We start from the raw sequence: 22650 nt of genomic DNA on the forward strand, positions 1-22650 counted from the left end.
CATATTATTTCATGTAGAAAGAGATAATATAGTATTATAAGCCTATTAGGATATTATATGGCGTATTAGGCAATCAATAAATAAATTATTGTTAGCACATTACTATAATTATTAAACATAAACTAAGGGATGGATGGATGGGCAGAGGGTGAAAAAGAAGTAGGTTTTCATCCTGTAGATTATTTTGTTTGCGAAGAAGAAACTGTCAGAGCAAGAGCCCAGTCTATTCAGCAGCACTTCAAGAAATGCCTGAAAATTTTACATACCTTTTCCTTACAACGCTATATCTAAGATCGAAACCCAGTGGCCAATATGGGGACCTGGATATTCTTGGAAGATTAAGGTCACTCGTCTTTGCTGAAATGTATTTGGACAAGAGCTTTACGTACATCGTTTGAAGACCTGAAGTTGTACCTTGAGAATCTGGCATTTGACTTAAGGAATTTCAGGGGGGGAAAAAAGCAACAACAAAAAAGCCTACTACATACTTGAGCAGCTTAGTATTACCTAATCAGCTTAATTGCACTAGGGTGAAGCCTGGTAGGCATACTGTCAGCAAGAAGAATGGGCGAAAAAGAACACTCTTAACAGAGAAGTTTAATTACTTTATGTGATTTAATTTAGCTGTCTCAGCATCCTCTTCCACTTATAAATGAATATGAGTCAATCATGTGAATATTGTTAGGCCATTCCTGTTTGCTGTTTGTCATCAGTAGGTGGATAGCTTGCAGGTACCTATAGCCTATAGCAAGCACTTAGCTTTCTTGGTACCTAGGGTCTGGGTGAGGAGAGCAGAAATTACCTGTGCTACTATGGAACAAGTTTTAAAACTAAAAGAAACAACCAACACTAGAGTTGGTACTTTAGCGGCAGATATTAAACCATCAGTTAAATGCGGCCATGTGCTCTAGAAGGAATGAGACATTCCCCAACATTTAGAGGTGACTTCCAGAGCAGCAGTGGGCAGTCCAGAGCAGAATACAATGTTCTTGTTAGGTAAGCTGGGATAGGAAGGGAGAGGAAAGAATGGGTATTGATATGTTTAGACAGGCTGGGACAGACCCAGGACCCTTTGCTGCAGTGCTTGCACCTGGACAAATATCTCCACTAGCGTCAAAATACAAAGGAATTCTAAGGGACTAAAAATAACTGTGCGCATGCACAGTTGGGGCAAACTATAGACAACAAGATACAAAAAGACCAAAAACCCAACTACCACTTCTGAAGAGCCAGGAGCAAAAACAGGGTGTCTGTAGCAAAAAGCAGTGTACTGCGCATGCCTCCTGCACTCAACGCCCCCAAAGGGGTGGGCAAGCCACTTAAGCCACTCCTCCGATCTGACCCATGGATACATCCCTACTCTCATCCCATATAAGGAACCAGCTCACCCCCCTCAGGGAGGGAGCAAGGGAACCTGTTGCTTGTCTTCACTCCCCCCTGCTACAGCAGAAGCCTCAGTAAAGCCTTGCCTGAATTTCTTGTCTGGCCTCTGATCAGTTTCTATTGATTAAAGAGTGCCAAGAACCCTGGTCAATAACATCATTGCACTATCATTTTTTTCCTCCATCTCTATCTTTTCTGTAGCCCTACCATACATTAAAACAAGCTCACAGACAGAGAACAGACTTATGGTTGCCAAAGGGAAGGGGAGATAGCAGAGGGATGGAGTGGGAGTTTGGGGTTAGCAGATGCAAACTATTATATATAGGATGGATAAAAAACAAGGTCCTGTTGTATAGCACAGAGAACTATATTCAATATCCTGCGACAAACCATAATAGAAAAGAGCATGAAAAAGAATGTATATGTATGTATAACTGAATCACTTTGCTGTACAGCAGAAATTAACACAACATTGCAAATCAACTATATTTCAATAAAAAAAAAAATCTAGCACCATCAACCCAAAGGCTCTCAAACAGGAGGCCAAAGGTGTTTACAGTCGATTAGGGTTAGGATTCAACATCATAACTGCAAAACAGAAATAAAGCACACTTAGTACCTCTATCTGAAGACAACAATGTCAAGACATTAAAAATCAGTGTTAAGACGGTGCTTAAAGTTGACAGGAAGCTAACAAGAACATTACAGGTTGCTCATTGGAAAAAACCCTAGGTAAGCGCTATGGAACCATTTCATCACTAATATATAATTCCTAGGATGCAAAACTGAAAAAGCAAATCTGACTGAGTCTCAGAGCGAAATATTTTTAAATGCTAACTTTTAGAATTAGAAGTATATAAGGTTATTTGGATTAGTGGGGGGTTGTGTACAACGTTTTAGGGGTGGGGAACGTGGCATCATGAAACCTACATGGAAATGATTCTTTCCACTGAACGGATGATAGTGTCAACTCTTAGAATGACTAGTTGATTCCAGAAATCCAGTAAACCTCACTGGATGTTGTCCATCTTTTGGGAAGGGGCCACTGCAGTACAGTGATTATCACCACATAGGAGGGATTCAAATCAAAACACCACCTCCTTGGTCATCTGCTCTATGCAACGCCGCTGGCAAGACAACAGAATAGCTCTGGAGGTCCTTAAAGGGAAAAGAGAAGATCCTAAAAGTCTCAATTTGGAACAAAGAGAAAAAAAAGTAACCAAGGAGCCTACAACTGTTTACTACTCAAGGTCTCAGAGTGCAAATTACAAGGTGTTTCTTATTTCTTTAAGTTTTTCTCCAAGTGACTTCCCGTTACAAAGAGAAACCCAGAATAAACTGTGATGAAAGTGAAGGCACACCAAGTTTTGACCGATGATGAATAAAAGTAATGAATTACTCTTCAGACTGAAGACCGAGTCAGGGAGAAAGCCAGTGTGCCTGGCCACATGGTTATAGGACGGAGGCAGACATGGAGCGTATTGAAAGATGAGATATATCACAACATGCAAACACTAAACTGGAGCAAACTGGGCATTCACAGGTCATTTAAAAAAATGCGGGAGGGACATTTGAGTACTCAGTAAAATACCAACATATTTAAGGTAAGCATTTATCTTTCCTGGTTAATTCCCACTTCCTGCATGGCAGAAAGTAGAAATATCTTCTTCATATGAGAAGACAAAATAAATTCTTCACCTCTCAACATTTAAAATTCTTAGAAATAATTCTGCAGAGATTAAGATGTTAACATTCCAAAAAACCAAAATAACTCACTCATCTCGCATTCCACCCCGAGGTCCCCATCCTACCCCACACAAATCCCAGATGAAACAGCTGTGACAAGCTCAACAAGTCAGGTGGTGTGTTCCTCTACCTAGGAGTCCACTTGGCTTCCAAAGTAATAAATGCTTCTGAGGCTGTGTCTTGCGTTACAGAACATGGCGAGATGGATGAGACAAGTTCCCGCTCTTACTATAACTCTGGTGTCCAAGGACTCAAGGAGCCGCTTTCTGAAGAATGTACTACTCTCCCTATGACTGCAGGGAACAACACGAACCTTCAAGATCAATGTGGACCCCAGGTTTGGTTGAAGGTCTGGGCTTGCCACAAATGCAGATTATGGGTTTTCTATTAGTTAGTGGAAGACACTAGATTTCAGTAAGATTAATTATACATCAAAGCAATGTTCTCAAATGACAACAATAGACTTAAAGGTAAAACTACTAGAACAGAAGTGTGCTTTTTCCCTTTGTCTCACAGGCAACTGTTTCATGGCTGGGGCATTGTCACGCTGCAGTGATTCACAGAAGAATGTAATGTTTAGTGAGCCAAATATGGAGATAATTATGCCACTTATATTTGGGACACACACAAAATAAGACCATATTTGTAGACTCTATGAACATTCTAGGGCAGGAGAGAAAAGATTTTCTTTTTTAATAGCTGAACTGGATTTTACTATGACTAAAAACTTTGGAAGTAACACATTGCCTTTCTGCCCAATTAAAACAAGTTAAAGAGCTGAAAGAGTACATTCTTAATTTTAGAAGTTCCAAAAGGAATTTTAAGTTGCTCTGAAACTCCAACTTGATTTTATCCATGGGACCCTCCAATAATCAGATCTGTCAGTTCTTAAAAATCATCTATTGATACATAATTATCTATTGACACAGATGTGATATATTTCTTCATAGTTGCTTTTCTTGATTGTGATTTAATGTTCTAGATAAGCGAAAACAATGATGCCATTGTAATTATGAGTAAAAATAGGTCTTGAATCACAAAAGTAGATAAAGAAGGAACTCTTTCTAGATCTGTTTAATATACTTTACTATGATAAGCTAGTAGACAGCAAAGAATCATTACTTGGTAAATGCTCTTAACCAAGTTTCTGTAAGTATTTAGAGCAAAGGTAAAAGTCAACATCATGCTGTGTTTTTTTTTTAATTAATTAATTTATTTATTTATTTTTGGCTGTGTTGGGTCTTCGTTTCTGTGCGAGGGCTTTCTCTAGTTGCGGCAAGCGGGGGCCACTCTTCATCGCGGTGCGCGGGCCTCTCACTGTCGTGGCCTCTCTTGTTGAGCATAGGCTCCAGATGCGCAGGCTCAGTAGTTGTGGCCCACGGGCCCATTTGCTCCGCGGCATGTGGGATCTTCCCAGACCAGGGCACGAACCCGTGTCCCCTGCATCGGCAGGCAGATTCTCAACCACTGCGCCACCAGGGAAGCCCCATGCTGTGTTTTTGAAAACACATGTCCTTAAGAAAAAAACTTTAGATGGATAGTTGGGGTGTCTTTGTTATAGAAAAAGCAGAAAGGGGCAGAGTGGTCTAAATCTATCTTTGTGAACACTGCATGTTAATGCTAGAAGGCATTCTAGAAATCATCCATTTTAACTCATATTTTACAGACAAGAAAAGTGCCAATCGTGGAATCTAAGTAACTTGTCCAAGTTTACTAATCTAGTTAATGGCAGAGTCAAGATTAGGGGACTGGAAACACCTCTCTTAAGAAACAGAGTTCTTTCTACCATGGAATACTGAGATTCAAGTGAAAAAATCTGACATTTAAACCCAAAGATGCCTTAAACTATTTCATTCCTTCTAGATGAAACTTCCTCTCTTTGCATAAACAGCTTGCAGGGTAAAAATATCCCAAGGCATTTTAGGAATTGGTTGCAATCGCGGTGCTCATTGTAACCATCTTCAAAAACTCTTGGAGCTCTGTGAGGGCTCCACTGATCAGAAAAAGGGCAAGTGAAACGTCTCTCTTTGAGGGAAATTTAGAGTTGGCTCCACATGAGAACTCATCAAAGACTAGGAGAATTGAGTTTGGATCAGATTATTGAAGTGGGTACAAAACTGATTAGAAAAGTGATTCTTTGAATCTGATTTTAGGCATCCAAGTACCATGCCAGTTAGCTAGAGCATTGTCACAGAATTTATTCCAAAAATAGCCACAGAACAAAATAAACATTTTAAAATGTTAATTATTAGAATTAGCAGATATTATATGAGGATATTAGGGTTAGTGGGGGTGTTGGGTACAGTGTCTTGGGGGATGGGGAACATGGAGAATGGATTTAAGACTTTGGATACTCCGACAATCATGTGAATTGTTCCTCAGGGGATCTGAAGTTCTAACATCTGAGCTAAGCACACAGAGCCTGATGGTTGATCACTGCTCTAATTTTTAAAAACATTTTGATTAAGGCTGGGTTAATAAAGAGTTTGTTCATTAAGATGCTGATGAGATGCAATTTAGATAAGTGTGTCACAACCTTAGAGCAGCCACTAAAAATGTCACGTAACTTTTACAATTTTGAAAAGGGGGCATATAAAAACAGAAAGACGTATAAAAGAGGTCAATAGGGATGTTTCAGACGGAAGAATAATCATGTAACCCAGGGATATACTACTATTTTTTAAGATTCAAAAGGGATTTCAAACGAGGTTCTCACCTACCAAACTGAGTGCATTCGTGGGGTTGGAAATCACAAATTAAGATCAACTGTTGCTAATATCTGTAAGGAACCTATGGGAGAAGTCGGGGAGACTGAGCATTTTCTTAGCTCTTTTTCCGCCCTCCCTAAGTTAGTTTATCAGCTAAATCTTTATGTCATTGATGCCATTCCTCTTGACATAATCAGTCCTAAAACATAGCTCTTTTCCATGATTTCTTAAAAAAGAAAAAAAAATCTGCACAGCAAAAGATACCATCAGCAAAATGAAAAAGCAACCTACCAAGTGAGAAAATACTTGCAAATCACATATGTGATAAAGGGCTAATATTCAAGATATACAAAGAACTCATACAACTCAATAGCAAAAAAAAAAAAAAAAAAAATTCCTATTTAAAATGGGTAGAGGACCTGAATAGACATTTTTACAAAGAAGACACAGAGATGACCAACAGGAACATGACAAGGTGTTCAACGTCACTAATCATCAGGGAAATGCAAATCACAACCACAGTGAGATATCACCTCATGCCTGTTAGAATGCCCATCATCAAAAAGATAGCAAATAACAAGTGTTGAGGGTGTGGAGAAAAGGGAACTCTTGTGCACTGTTGGTGGGAATGTAAATTGGTGCAGCCACTATGGAGAACAGTATGGAGTTTTCTCAAAAATTTAAAAGAGATCCAGCAATATCTGGGTATTTATCAGAAGAGAACAAAAACACTAACTCAAAAAAATATGTTTTTCATTAAAGCATTATTTAAAATAGCCAATATATGAAAACCTAAGTGTCCATTGATAGCCAGATAGACAAAGAAAATGTGGCATATACATATACAATGGAATATTATTCAGCCAAAATGGAGAAGAATATCTTGCCATTTATGACAACATGGATGAAATTTAAGGGTATTATGCTAAGTGAAAATAAGTCAGACAGAGAAAGACAAATACTCTAGGATCTCCCTTGTATGTTGAATCTAAAAACCAAAGCAAACAAACAAAAAACTGAGCTCACAGATACAGAGAATAGATTGGGGTTTGCCAGAGGCAGGAGGTAGAAGATGGGTGAAATGGATGAAGGGGGTCAAAAGGTACAAACTTCTACTTATACAATAAACACTGGGGATGTAATGTACCATATGGTGACTACAGTTAATGACACTGCATTGCACATTTCCAAGTTGCTAAGAGAGCAAACCTTAAAAGTTCTCACCACAAGAAAAAATATTTGTACCTATGATGGTGATGGATGTTAACTAGATTTATGGTGATCATTTTGCAATAGATACAAATATAAAGTTATTAAGTTGTACAACTGAAATATAATGTTATATGTAAACTACATCAATAAAAAACCACCAAAACATTAAAAATAAATGCTCAATGAAGTTTACTTACACAAAGTCTTTGTTAGACAGCAGGATTATATTAATGTCCCCAGAGCTGGATGGCATTTAAATTTCAGGAAAACATAATTTAAATTGGTTATCAGATTGCCATTTTCATGAAAATAACTTGTCTACTCCCCCATGTAATTTTGTCATTTTTCTCCCACTTCTTACCCTCACCTATTCCTCCTCTGCCTATTCCTTCTTAAAGGGCAAAACAACAACAAAACTGACTTTTAGGGGAAAAAACTTGCATTCCCTCCATTTTCTAATACATAATTCAAAACAACCAAAAGCTCATTAATGTGCCAGCTAAGCAATGGGCCACCTCAACTGGATGCCCACCCACAGGCCCTCCCTACTAGTCTCTTTGAGGGAATGGAAACAGTATAAACAGAGCACACGTTACATTAGTGGAACAATATACATCCTTCATAAGGCAGAGAAGGATACATTCAGAATTTTACTATCAAGTACTTGATGCATATAAAATTTTTAGTAATACACACTGATTAAAACAATATATGTAAACATCAGAAATGAAGCATGACAGTAAAAGGAACACACTATTCAACCTAAGAAAACAGAATATTCCCAACACCATGGCTCTGTAATTTTCTGCAGTGATACCATCTGAAACTCATTGCTAACAACCACCATTCTGTGCTGTTGGTTTTTTTCCTTTCTTTTTTCAGATAATTTCCCCCTTTCTGTTTATGTTTTTACCATATGGGTATACAACGCTAGACAACATATTGCTTAGTTGATTGGTTTCCAACTTTATAAAAATTAGAAGGGTACACTCATTCTTCTGATTAAAAAAAAATCTTTGAGATAGAATTTCCCTTCCACAAAATCCACCACTTGAAGTATACAATTCAGTGGTCTCAGTAAACTCACAGATTTGTGTAACTATCACTACAATCTAAGTTTGGACCATTTTTATCACCCCCCCATCCCCAAAAGAAATCTTGTACCCATTAACAGCTACTCCTCCTCTTCCCCTGACCCCAGCTCCTGGCAATCATTAATCCATTTTTTCTCTCTCTAAATTTGCCTATTCTGGACATTTTACATAAATTGAATTATACAGTATGTGATCGTTTGTGTTGCGTTGAAGTTTCATCCATGTAGCGTATCTCTAGACTTCCTTCCTTATTATCAAGGAATATTCCATTGCATGGATAAACCATAGTTTATCCATTCATCAGTTGATGGATATCTGGGACATTTTCATACTGTAAATAATGTTGCTATGGACATTTATAAACAAGATTTTGCACGGACATATGTTTTCATTTCTTTCAGGTATATCTAGGAGTAAACTTGGTGGGTTGTATGGTTACCCTATGCTTAACTCTGAACAACCAACTCTTTTCCACAATGGCTATATAATTTTACATTTCTACCAACAATGTATAAAGATTCAAATTTCTCCATATCTTCTCATTCTTATTATCTTTGTTACTGAATACAGCTTTGTTATTATCTTTCTTTTTGAATACAGGCATCCTAGTGTTAATATGAAGTAGTTTCTCATGGTTGTGATGTGTAGTTCCCTAAAGGCTAATGCTGCTGGCCACTTTTCATATGTTTATTGGCCATTCTTATTCTTCTGATTGCTTTTTGCCCTCAACATTGTTTTTAAAATTCATCGTTGCCAACATATGTGGTTGAGGTTCATACATTTCATTGAAGTATTCCATTGTGTGACTACATCATGATTTACTTATCCATTCTCCTGTTAATGGCCATTTTACTTTTATTTTCTTTTGCTATTGAAAACAATCCTGCTATGAATTTTCTTTACACATTTTCTGGCATGCTCTAGTCACCCCCCCCCTTTTTTTTTTTTAAATCAACTAAAATGCCTAAATAGTAAAAACTGTAACAATTGTCTTTGTGCAACATATCAAAAGGCATAACTGGCCAAACTAATAGGTCACATGCTAAGTATAATCTAGCCAGGCAGTACTATGAGTGTGTGTGTGTGTGTGTGTGTGTGTGAGTGAGTGAGTATATGTGTATTGTAAATGTGTAAGGCTTGCTAAGCAGAAGGAACACAATATATCATTTCCTGAATAAGGAGACAAATACATATGCATGTATACGTAAGTATAAACACAGAAAGTCACATGTAAAAGCTATGAGGTGATCTTAGCAGTCCTGTTCAAGGCCATCATAAGATCTCTTTTTTTTTTTTTTTTTTTTTTTTTAGCTTTAAGCACTATAAAACTAAAGATATAAATAAATCTTAAAAAGGCCTGCATTAGAACTACCCAAATGATCTAGGGGAAGAAATCCTAGAAGGGTTTAAAGAGACCGCATTCCTGCAGGCTAAGGGAAAAAAGAATTTCAAATCAGCATATCGGGATAGAAAGGGTTATTTTTAAGACTGGCATTAAGTACCTGGTCTTCAGTACTTGTGGAGAAAGCAAGAGGCAATGGGGCTTCAATGACAGAAGTAGGAATTTAGGTCAAATGCTACGAAAAACTTCTGAACTCTAGTGTTCGGAGAAACTAAAATATGTAACCAAAGGGATTTGTGGACCCATACTCTGGTATTTTTTCAAAGGGTAGAGAGAAAATTTGTAAGAGGACTTAAATTGAGCCCTGTTCATGGGCAGAGAGGTGCATTACATCAATGGCATCCAATTCCTTTGACTAGTTCTTCCTTTGGAGTCCACGATTTAAAGGATTCTGCCTAGCAAACGACATCTGTTAAATAATTTCCCCCACTGCTTTTTAGTAATTAAAGAAATATAGAAATTTCCATCAGGACATGAGCCCAGATAAGCACACATTAAGTATGTTCTAGATGCTTTCTAGAGAAAAAATAAAATATATCTAATGAGAGTAGAACAAATCAAATAAGGTGTATTCATGGAATAAACTACTATACTGTAGTCAGCAGGGACCATCAATCAATCTACCAACATGGATAAATCTCAATTTACGTTACATGAGAGGAAAAAAGAATGAAACATGAAACATGTCACAGAAGGATATATTCTGTAGGATTCCATTTCTGTAAATTTTTATAAATTATAGTCGTAAAGCAATGCAATGAAAATTATGTACTCACAAGTATATAAATGTATGCTAAAATATGAAAATAAAATAGAAGGCTATTAAATTACTGAGAGAAGCTGCTCTTGGGAAGATGGTGAAGGGAAAGAAGACAGAAAGGGGTTTGGAAGAAAAAGCACTTTAATTTTATCCGTACTACTTATTTCTCTTGTTAAAAATCTATCAAGTGGATATGGAAAATACTACTTATGATTAATAAATAATTAAGAAACAGCAGGGTGAAAGATGGGTATACAAGTGTTTGTTTTTTCTGTATTTTAAAAATTCTCAGGGACAACAACAGTCAGAATCTCTGATTAATCCATCATTACCAATATAATTCTACCGAATTTCAAAAGTTCCAGCCAAAAGCAGAAAAATGCATTGTGAGTAAAGGCACACTTTTCATTATGCTTTGTGAACTGTTGAAAGTAGTGCACACCCCCAATTGCTCTACAAATCTACAGCATCCTAGGACCCTAGGTTAAAATTCAGCAGATGGTAGCCCCTCTCTTAATCTCTCCCAGCTGTAGAGAAGCACAGATCCACACACAAACAAGTAAGTGTACCTTCCCAATCTTACTTCCCTCTCTTTAAAAGAGAATGGAAACAAAAATATCGCCTATTGTCCCCCATGTTAAGATCTGCTTTATTACAGATCTGCCATGACACCAGCAAGAACTAGGTCCTACCCTTTCCACTCTTTTCCATCCATAAATCTGGGTCCCAAATTCTTTGATCCAAACTGCATGACAATCTAGACGCTCTATTAGCCTTCTGGCTGCCTCAAACAGAGAAGTTAAAGGTAGGCACATTTATGAAGTTGGGGCAGAACCGTTGGTTTGGGGGAGAAGTAAAGAAAAAATCTTAGAAAATAAGGCAAAGGGACTTCCCTGGTGGCACAGTGGTTAAGAATCCACCTGCCAAAGCAGTTCGATCCCTGGTCCGGGAAGATCCCACGTGCCGTGGAGCAGCTAAGCCCACGAGCCACAACTACTGAAGCCCACACACCTAGAGCCCGTGCTCCGCAACAAGAGAAGCCACCGCACCGCAACAAAGAGAATCCTAGCTCGCCCGCTGCAAATAGAGAAAGCCCGCGCTCAGCAACAAAGACCCAACGCAGCCAAAAATAAATAAATAAAATAAATTTTTTTAAAAAAGAAAATAAGGCAAAGAGAGGGGACAAAAATCAATCAACTAAAGAGGCTTGATGACATCAAAGTTTTCAATTATTGTATTGAAATCATCCTGCTGGCAGAGAAGAATGAATGTAGATCTCTAAAGAGTGTCGGTGAAGAGAACAGCAGGACCACGAACAAGACATCTCTCCAGTATCTACTGCATCGTAAAATTCAGCCAGATTTTGAGTTTTGCTTTATAATACATCTCGTGAATAAAACCAAAGCAAAACATAATGACCTCATATTTTCAAGTAAAATTAACACTCGAAGAAGACGTGGCATGTCCAACCTGGGGCTCCTTATACACTTGCACACCGCCACTTACACAGGATGGCATAGCTCTTCTTGGGAGGCACAAAGTAAAGGTATCCTCAAGGACTTGTGCCCAGAGAGAGGGAGGAGGAAGCAGCCCCTGAAGGGGCTGAGCCTGAAGGGGAAGGTCTGGGTAGGTGCATCTGGGGGGGGCGTGGGGGGTGGGCAGCAGAGACAGAGCGAGGAAGAGAGCTGAAGGGTTGATTTACGATCAGCTTTTCGGTTCTGTCTCGGGTGCTCCTGATGTGAATGCTGTTGTTCCCATCACCTGAAAACATCATATGGGAAAGATTATGATCAACACAGTGGCTTTCTGCAGATTGGTGAAGCTCTGTTGGGGTGGCAAAATGCCAAACGACCAGCCAGCTGACACTAATGAGCTGTGAGAGGTACAGCTGAACCCTGAACAACATGGGGGCTAGGGGCGCCCACTCTCTGTGAAATCGAAAATCCAGGTATAATTTGCATCTGCCCCCCCACTGAAGCACTGCCTCTGTATCTGCAGTTTCTGCATCTGCCAACTTAGACAACCATAGATCATGTGGCACTGCAGCATTTAATATAGAAAAAAATTTTGCGTATAAGTGGACACACACAGTTCAAACCTGTGTGATTCAAGTGTCAACTGTACCAACATCCAGTACAAACCGGAGCAGACTTTCAGAAGAGAAACACGCAATTCCGTTTGGAGCAAGGCTATTATGTTCACGTTAACAACACAACAAAATGCTTTTAACGATGGAATCTATCTTATTCGAGATTTGTATGCAACTGATGGGAATAAAAAACAAACGGAAAGATTTCATAAACCATGTCTATGAAGTGGTCTGAGTTCAGAAAGTAATATATTATCTCCAGCTGCATAGTTTTTGGAAGGCTTTTTGGGGAGAGTAGAATTTGAGTTAGGTCATGAGGGGTAAGTAAAATTTGAATTTGATACAGAAAGATGAGAAACAGCACAAACAAAAGTATGGGGATGGGCCTCCCTGATGGTGCAGTGGTTAAGAATCTGCCTGCCAATGCAGGGGACACAGGTTCGAGCCCTGGTCCAGGAAGATCCCACATGCCGCAGAGCAGCTAAGCCCGTGCACCACAACTACTGAGCCTGCACTCTAGAGCCTGTGAGCCACAACTACTGAAGCCCGCATGCCACAACTACTGAAGCCTGCGAGCCTAGAGCCCATGCTCTGCAACAAGAGAAGCCCTCGCACCGCAATGAAGAGTAGCCCCCGCTCACCGCAACTAGAGAAAGCCTGCGCACAGCAACGAAAACCCAGTGCAGCCATAAATAAATAAATAAAATACTAAAAAAGCTTGCCAACTTAAAAAAAAAATCTTCAGTCTTTAAAAAAAAGTATGGGGATTAGGAAATCTACAAAGAATGCGTAGGAAGTAGTAGTTCAGTTTCACTCACTTGTAAGGTACATGGGAGAATGAAAAATAAGTTAAAATAGCTAAGTCAGAGCCTCATTAGCCAGGGACAGGAATGCCAGCCCAAGAATTTTAGCCTTCCCTCTGTGGCAACTGTGGAGTCCTGACATGGCACAGTAAAATCTACGCTCCAGAAAAATTCTTCTGACAGCAGCAATATTATTACTTACGAAGTCCATAAAGTGTTTGAAGAAACAAGGGAAGAACAGTCTTATATTTACTCTGACAGCTTAAAAGGTTGCCGCCATTACACACGGAATTTTGAAATCTGTTTCTGCTGATTGTACTGACTCTGCTGAACATACCTAACCAACAACACGGGAGTGTAAAACTCAACGGAGACATTACTCGAACCTGAAATCAAATGACAATTTCATCTACACCCATGGACCGGTGCTTCTTTTTGGTTCCGTTTACCAGGAAGATGAACAACAATAATTTCAGGCAATTAATTCAGATCTTTGGCAAAGCCACACAAGAGTTTTGCTGAATACAAGAATATTGTTACAGCAAAAAAAAATGAAAAACATCATTTGCCATGCAGCAAGTTGAGAGTATGTGTGTGTGCATCATTGAAGCTAGTCTTTCAGAAATTGCCCTAACCATCAGAAATCCATCCACAACTTCACAGATGCTTTAGTAAGATGGACTCTCATATCAGGGTAGTAGTTTCATTAGACCTTCTCACTTCCGAAGGATCCACAGTATAAACTTTCAGAGCCGGCAACATAACCCTTCTCATCAAATATTTGGGCGACGGGTGGAAAATTGTCCTGCCAGCTGAAGAAGACAAAATCCATTCCTTCTGGCAATTTTCTGCAATGAAAACTCCAGGAATGAATGTGCAATAACTTGTGGAAATTTCAAATATTCTCACACAAAAGCAGTGTCCTCCAAATCTCGAACTGTAAACGAACTCCTTGCTTATCTGAATGTTAAAATGTTGATTTCGCCTTGTGTTTGAATGGCCACTAAAGAAGAAGAAACTACTTTCAGACTTTTAAAGCCAAAGGAATGCTACATTCAAACAAAGTAAAGGCACGTTGAAAGCTGTACTCGGTTAGTAGCATCTCCCAGGTCGGGATGCAAGGACCAAAAGACCATTTTCTACCACTACCTCGTTCCCAGCGACGGGGGCTTATCTGCTCAGATTAGGATGCTATGCACAAGCCAGGCCGGAAATGGATGTCGGGTTTGACTCTTCTTGGGTGGTTGCAACAAGTTCCATCTGCTCTGTGATACAGAGCTGGATCACTCTGGTGTTCTGATAATGTCTCTTCAAGGTTTCTCTCGAAAGCCCTCGTTTGCTCACTCCCTAACTGTGTAAGAGCTTGGCAGGTGGGTAGGTGATGGCAGGGGAAGCTAAAAGGGTCTGCAGCATGTTAATGATGGAGAGAGGATTGCACACCAGCACTCCAGGTCCTCAGTCTTGCACATGAACTGTTTAACCATTCTTTCCTGTGTGGGGCTTACGCTTCTTAGGTCACCTGGCTGCTGAGATGCATGATGGATCCAGTTGAAGGACAGGTGGGGAATAAGGGTTCCATTGAAACACCATACTGAACCAATTAATACTGAACAAATTAATTCAATCTACTTTCTTTAATTTGGAGGCTCTTCCTACCTCCACACCCTTTTCACCAATAGATTTCTTATTTATGTGGCTTGTGTTTGTAATGATAAGCAATTGACTCCAATTTCCTCAAATGGAATTTTACGCAATCCGTCGGTGAAGTGTATTTTTGCAATGCTTGCAAATGTTAAGTGAATGATGGAAACAAAATGACCAGTTGCATGCATTATTTAGTTTTAAAAAGCAAACTCTTTTCAGAGGTTTTAAAAGAACCTATTTAACAGGTAAGTAACCATTATACACAACACCATTCAGTGGCTCAAGGACAATTTCTTTGATGCCTTCTCTGCTTCATGCACCATGCTAGGAGTGAAATACTGAGTATCAGGAGACAAAATCCCTCCCTTTCAAGTAGTTGACGTTTTTAGGGCAGGGAGAGACAGACAATATACACATTTTCAACACATATAAAAATATATAGGGGCTTCCCTGGTGGCGCAGTGGTTGAGAATCTGCCTGCTAATGCAGGGGACACGGGTTCGAGCCCTGGTCTGGGAAGATCCCACATGCCACGGAGCAGCTGGGCCCGTGAGCCACAACTACTGAGCCTGCGCGTCTGGAGCCTGTGCCCCGCAACGGGAGGGGCCGCGATAGTGAGAGGCCCGCGCACCGCGATGAAGAGCGGTCCATGCACCGCGATGAAGAGTGGCCCCCACTTGCCGTAACTAGAGAAAGCCCTCGCAAGAACTGAAGACCCAACACAGCCAAAAATAAAGAAAGAAATAAATAAAGTAGCTATAAAATTAAAAAAATATATATATATAGCATGTTAGATGATGACAAAGTTCTGTAGAAAAAATAGAGCAGGGAAGAGATTGTTGGGTAAAGAGGGAATTACAATTGATGACAGTGTGGCTAGAAGGGCTTAGGATGGCAAAGGAGGTAAGAAGGCAATGCATATTTAGGAAAGAACATTTCAAGCACAGGGAATAGTAAATGCAAAGGTCCTGAGGTGAGAGTGTGTCTTTAATACTAGAGAAACCATAGGAAGCAAATGTGGAGAGAGGTGTCTATGGGGGAGAGTGGGGAGGTGGCAAAGGGTAGAGAGGAGGAGGAGATGAGAGTAAGGAAGGGAATGGGACAGCACACATGCAGGCCCTTTTAGGCCCCGGGACTTTTGAGTTTGAGTCTGAGCGAGATGACGAACCTTTGGCATTTCCAGACAGAGGAGTCACGATCTCACTTTCCCCTTTTTTTTTTTTTTTTAAAACTAGGCAAAGAAACTTTAACCTTTGTTTCAAACTTTATTCCCAGGGTTCTTCACCTTAGTTAGTGGCAAAGAATGAATTGTATATAAGCAAAAAACTGAAAAGAGCTGCAGTGTCCAGGGGTTTGGGCTTAAAAATATTAGAGATCTAGATTTTATCAGATCCGTAAACAAAATTGTAAAAAGCAGTCACAATATAAAATAGCAGCTCCCAGGAACTTCGAGCTTTATCCTCGTCAGAAGCTGACTCAATTCCGTTTCCTTCATCCTTGGAAGCCTCATCAAAATTCTCCACAGGATCTGGAACTTCATCAACCTCCAACTCTCCAGTAGCAAGTGGTGCCTTTCCATCCACAGACTGTTTGGGCAGAGCTTCAGCCAGTCTCCTTAAACTGGTCAGACTGTCTGCGCCAAGCTGGTTTAAGATGCTGGGTAGCATTTCTGTCAGCTGCTTTGTCTCAGCATGGCCTGTGAGGGTGAAAGTGTCTGCTGCCAGAGATGCCTGAACTTCAGGGTTGTGAAAGTGGATCACTGTTCCTTGGTTTGTGAACATATGCACCCCTTCAATACCAGAGATATCGTTTGCCCGTTAACTTCTTTAAAGGGAACTGAAGTTTTCTGTCCTCTTCTGTGGCTGTTCTATGAACCACCTTCTTCTTTCTGCGAGCAGTTGCTTTCCCACCCGTGCGCACTTGTGCCTGCAGTTTGGCGAGTTTCTCCTGATGCATGATCGCTTCTTTCCTCCGAGGCTGCTGTCCTCGGGTTCCGCCGCGAGGTGGAAGGAGAGACAAGAGACGGCATCGCCTCGCCCCCAGGGCGGCCACCCCTGGCCCCACCTCGACCCCGAGGGTCAGCCTGAGTGGGTGCACCTGTCCGTAGCATCGCCTTCCTCTCCTGCCCTGTCCCTCCCTGTCTTCGCTCCTTCCGGGCACTCCCCGCCCCCGTACCCATCCTCCTCCCATGCCGGTGTCCAGAGCCTTTTTGTACCTTGTTGGAGCGGAAATGGGGCCACGGGGGGGACTAGGGTTGGCGCTCAGGGGGTCTCGGGCAGACCAGCTGAGATAAGGCGCACACACGCGGGGACACAAGATGGCAGCTAGGGCTCACCTTCTTTACGTCGGCTCAGCTGTTACCTTTTCTCTGAGGCCAACCCTGACGACCCTGTTTAATCCTGAAACCCATGCCCCTCTTCACTCCCTCATGCCCTGACTTCTTTTTTCCGTAGTATTTTCACCTTCTAAGTTTCTAGATCACTTTTCTTATTTATAAAGCATAGTCTATTCCCTGCATCTCTACTAGGATGTCAGGTACACAAAGGCAGGGACCTGTCTCTAGGTCACTGGCAAATCCCAAGTACCTGGACGAGACTCTGGCTCAGTAAGGCTGCAAACCTTATACGTTCTTCTTATTGAGTCATGAAAGCTGATATAAGGATCTGCTAAGGATGCTAAGGATGATTTCCGAACAGCTCTAGAAAGCTATTCTATTCTGAATGATAAAGGGAAATATGGGGAAAAGCAGGTACTAAGAAAAAATCAGTAGTTCTTAATCATCCAGGTTTGTGAAGTGGAAGAAGACAAAGGGTAGAAAAAGGTCGACAGTCCTCACCTTAAATGGGTCACTGTAAGAAAGAAACTAAAATAATTTTTGCCAGTGTTTCTCCTCAAGATTGTAATACCTAAATGCCCATCGACAAATGGATAAAGAAGATGTGGTACATATATACAATGGAATATTACTCAGCCATAAAAAGGAACAAAATTGGGTCATTTGTAGAGACGTGGATGGACCTAGAGACTGTCATACAGAGTGAAGCAAGTCAGAAAGAGAAAAACAAATATCGTATATTAATGTATATATGTGGAATCTAGAAAAATGGTACAGATGAACCAGTTTGCAAGGCAGAAATAGAGACACAGATGTAGAGAACAAACGTATGGACACCAAGGGGGGAAAGTGGCAGGGAGAGTTGGTGGTGGGATGAAGTGGGAGATTGGGATTGACATGTATACACTAATATGTATAAAGTAGATAACTAGTAAGAACCTGCTGTATAAAAAAAAAAAAAAATTAAATTTAAAAAAAAGATTGTAATACCCTCCAAAGTTCAAGAAATTGCTCTTGGTCAGATTATAAGAATCCTACTGCATAAATTACATTTCTTCCCTTGCAATTTAAGTTCTTAGTAAATTCAATTAGTTTTTTTAAAAATAGATAATGGTAAAACTTTCTAAGAACCAAGGTTAATGCAGCCAGGTAACTAATGAAGTGACCTCAGGCCTGATTACTCTTTTAATATTTTAATATGTGGAGAGACAGACTTCCTTCCCTTATTCATTTTTTCTGTGTGTCTTTGAGTAACGAGTCCTCAGAATACATGGTGAACTGAGATACAGTGCAAACACATCTGCAATCTGCTCTCACATTCAATAACTTAGTAGACCTACACATTCTGTAGTAGAGTATCCCTAAATTTATACCCTAATTAGAAACGATACTTTATACAGATACACCTCTAAATTTTCTATAACAGGAGAGTTTGCCAAGTAAATTTTAAAAATGTAAGTAAGACTGGAGGAAGAAACTGTTGAAACTAGTTTAAAAACTCCTATCTTTCAAGGACTTCAGAAGCCTCCATTCTACATGAGGGCTAAGTAAATCCACTTAGTAATCTACTCAGAGAATTCAACTCTATTTGCATGACTATGAATTGAGAAAGTTATCAAACGTCTTTTTAATTTATGCTTTATGCTTGTAACGTGCCTTACCGTAGTACATAGATAATAGTTGAGATTGTATGGGGTTGAGGTGTTCTGGTTGGGTGTGTTTTCCGGTTAGAATTATAGCATCTCAGAGTTGGAATAAAATTTAAATATAACCTTATCTCAACACCCTTCAGATGCTTGAACTTCTATCAACATATTGTCCATCTTCTGCCAAAGCACATCAGATGAGGAGGCAATCATTGCCTCTCAGTGTCCTTTTCCTTCTAAGAGTCAGAGGCCCAGAAGATTCTGGCAGTGGTTAAGCTTAATCAGCTCTGGAGTCAGAGAGCCTGGATTCAGATAACCCCATATCACGGTGAGATCTTCAGTCATTTATTTAACACCTAAACCTCCGTTTTCCTATATGCAAAATAAGAACTTCCTCCCTACAGTGGTTGTGAAAATTAGAATTTAAACCATATAAAATGCTTATTATTGTGTTCAGGATATTGAAATCAGTGTTGTTTTTGCTATTGTTATGATCATCATTCTGCACGCTGGGACAATGAGAATTAGCCGGAAATCATGTCAATTAGAATTATACAAGACTCATCTATTTTCTTGGCATCTCAGGGTTTTACAGCACCTCATGAAGCCTGGTTACCGATAAAGATCAGAGTTCAGTGAAAGAGGCGCTGCTCATATACTGACCCTAAGGAATAATCTAGAAATCACTTTTGAGAGGAAAAGTCGCTGAAAGCTTGATTTTCCTAAGAGCTGTGAATTCTCTTACACATGAAGACTCAACAATTGATGAATTGGGGTCTTGCTAGTTGGATTCCAGTGAATAGAGACTTCACTATATAATTGGCCTTTCTGTCAATTAGTCCCAATTGGTAAATTTTACTGTACATTTGTCCCTGTCAAGAATGAATTAATAATTTAAGTGTGACATTACATAAATACCAGACACTGATGTATGTGTATCATCTTCGGTATACATCAATATTCCCGTTGAGTCCTTGAGAGTGGCAAGAGCAGGCCAGGTGATCAGGAGGAAGTTTTGCAGGACCTCTGTGAACCACACAGACCCAAAAACAGTGCAAAAATCACCTCCTGAAAAAAACAAGGAACTGGGTTCCAATAAGTAGACTGCAAAACTGACTTGTCTTGCCAAGCCAAGACGCTGGGCAAGCTGTCTGTGTTTGAGTTCACTGGTGAAGCTATGGTGGTGTTTCTTGGGCTCCGGGCAACCACACGGGGCAGAGGTTGTAAGAGGCTATTTGTCACAGCCTCAACAATGAGGCTTTATTTTCCCTAAAGGAGTCAGAGCCAGGAGCTGGTAACTGGTCACAGGTGTGCACACATGCAAGCACCCAACCAATGATGCCTATTTCAACTTATGAGTTGATGAGAAAGTATCCAGAGCGGGGGAAGAATACAAGAGAAGAAATTCAGCATGTGCTATGTCCCAGGGTCTCCAAGAGCCACATTTGCCTCAATTATATACAATGGAATATTACTCAGCCATAAAAAAGAACAAAATAATGCCATTTGCAGCAACATGGATGGACCTAGAGATTTTCATACTAAGTGAAGTAAGTCAGATAGAGAAAGACAAATATCATATGATATCACTCATACATGGAATCTAATTTTTAAAAATGACACAAATGAACTTATTTACAAATCAGAACTAGACTTACAAACTTGTGGTTGCCAAAGGGGAAACATGGGGCGGGGGTTACATCAGGAGCTTGGGATTGACTTATACACACTACTATATATAAGATAGATAACCAACATGGACCTGCTATATAGCACAGGGAACTCTACTGACTGAATACTCTGTTGTGATAGCCTATATGAGAAAAGAATCTCAAAAACAATGAATATATGTATAACTGAATCACTTTGCTGTACACCTGAAACTAACACAACATTGTAAATCAACCGTACTCTTATAAAATAAAAAAAATAAAAATAAGTTAAATAAAAAATTCTTAATTCCCCTGGCAAGCTAGCCAAGCTACAGATCTTTACACAGGCTCTATATTTGGCACTGTGTTCCCTTTCTAACAGCAGGGCCCTACTCATCTGTACCCTTTCCTGGACCTCCCTTCCCACTTCTTGGCCCTGGTGCATCACCCTGTTTCCCATGAAGGCCACCTGCCCTTATTCCTACTACTTTGACGCAATAAGAAATATATTTTCCTTGATCAATCCACAAGAAATGAAGCTGTGCTCCTCCTGGGATATTGATTACTCCCTCCTGCCCCCACACTCCACCCTCCACAACTTCCCTGTGTCTACGTAATTTCTGCGTATAGACCTCTATCCTACGACACAGTATTAAATAGGAGGAAAGAGCACGTGTCATCAGCCAGACACCACCTGAACTTGCACAATTTTAGTCCCTTAGCCTCCCTGGGGCATCATATCCTCCTCCTATTAAGATGGAGTTGATGAGGAACGGTGGCAAGAATCTAAGTAACTAATTCTGTATTTCAGACGTTAGCTATTATTAATTCAAACTATTTAAGAGTTAAAAATATGCTTACAAAAAAAATCAAATCTGAGGCATGCATACCGCTATATTTCATTTTCAGAAGGTGGCAGAATTCTGCCATATACCTCGGATTCACTGCTAGACTACAGACAAAGCCCTACATCTGTCTTTTCCAACGCCCTCCCTCTCTGCTCAGCCTAAGCTTATCACCAGTGTGTGTAATTAAGGGGCTTAGTGCTTGGCTGCCATTCTGAGAGCCACAGCCCCTGCCACGGTGCCACCTGGCAATCTATCAGAATTGGTTTTCTGCCGTTTCCTGCTCTGAAAGCCTCTTTTTCAGAGGAAGCTGGAAAAGACACAGAACCAGTTTCTCCTTCCCAGCGGGAAGCATGCCATTTGTCTCTTTGGAGGGCTCACTCTTGACTTGCCTGTTTAGTGATTACAAGAGAAGACTCAAAGGCAGTGGCTCGGTAGAAACTCTCCCTGTCTCTGTATTTCTTTTCAGAGTCCAGTGAGTGACAATCTTTCTCATTAGAAAACTCCTGGTGCTCCCTGATCAAGTCAGAATGTCAGGCCCTAAGCAGATGAAGATAATTTAAAAAACTGAAACGATCTAGACCTAGGTCAGAGTTTCAACTTCTCTTCCCAGCTGCATCTGAAAATAACCATTAACTTTAAACAGAACAAACTGAAGACCCTCCAAGGTCACTGCCTTACAAATGCACTGGAGTTCACCCAGTGAGGAAACAGCAACAGGGTGTCAAGAAGTTTCCAGAAGGAAGTTTCAAGTTTTTAAAGCATTCCCCCCCCGTGTTAACCCACTGGTTTCTTATAACAGCCCTGGGAGATGTCATTATCAAGTTCATTTTACTAAGAAAATTTTAGTGCCCAATTTGCCATCTCAGGACCAGTGAGTGCCAAGAACAAGGGCTTCTGACTTCAACTTCAGCATTTTTCCATCAAACCAGAGCCCTTGCAACCTACTCAGTTCCAAAAGAAAGGTTCCTATGTATTTTTCTTCTCGATTTGTGTTTTATCAATAACTGAGACCCATGACAATTTCTCCATCTGCCAGACTGTGTTGTCACCGTCCTCCAGAACCCTGTTCACAAAGCCATTCTTAATTCCACAGACAAGGACGGACTGCGTCTAACGGCACCGATAACCGCGGCATTTCACCCACACTGCGGGTCTGTCAACAGGGGCTGATGGGAAGGGAGGTCCTGATGGAGAGGTGCCCGAAAGGCTCAGCCCTACAAAAACACCTTCAAAAGGGATGGATTAACCTGACCAACATGATTCTGAAAACTCAGGACAATATTAAATAAATCAGTTAAAGCAATACGGCCCCTCGTCTACTTCTGGAG

General features: G+C 40.3%; 1 pseudogene; it reads right to left on the reverse strand.

The window, feature by feature from the left end:
• Positions 1 to 16217: 16217 nt before the first annotated feature.
• On the reverse strand, positions 16218 to 16951 carry LOC103019993 (transcription factor BTF3-like; annotated as a pseudogene).
• Between the last annotated feature and the right edge of the window lie 5699 nt (positions 16952 to 22650).

Source organism: Balaenoptera acutorostrata, chromosome 21 (genome assembly GCF_949987535.1).
Source record: "Balaenoptera acutorostrata chromosome 21, mBalAcu1.1, whole genome shotgun sequence".
Lineage (NCBI taxonomy): Eukaryota > Metazoa > Chordata > Mammalia > Artiodactyla > Balaenopteridae > Balaenoptera > Balaenoptera acutorostrata.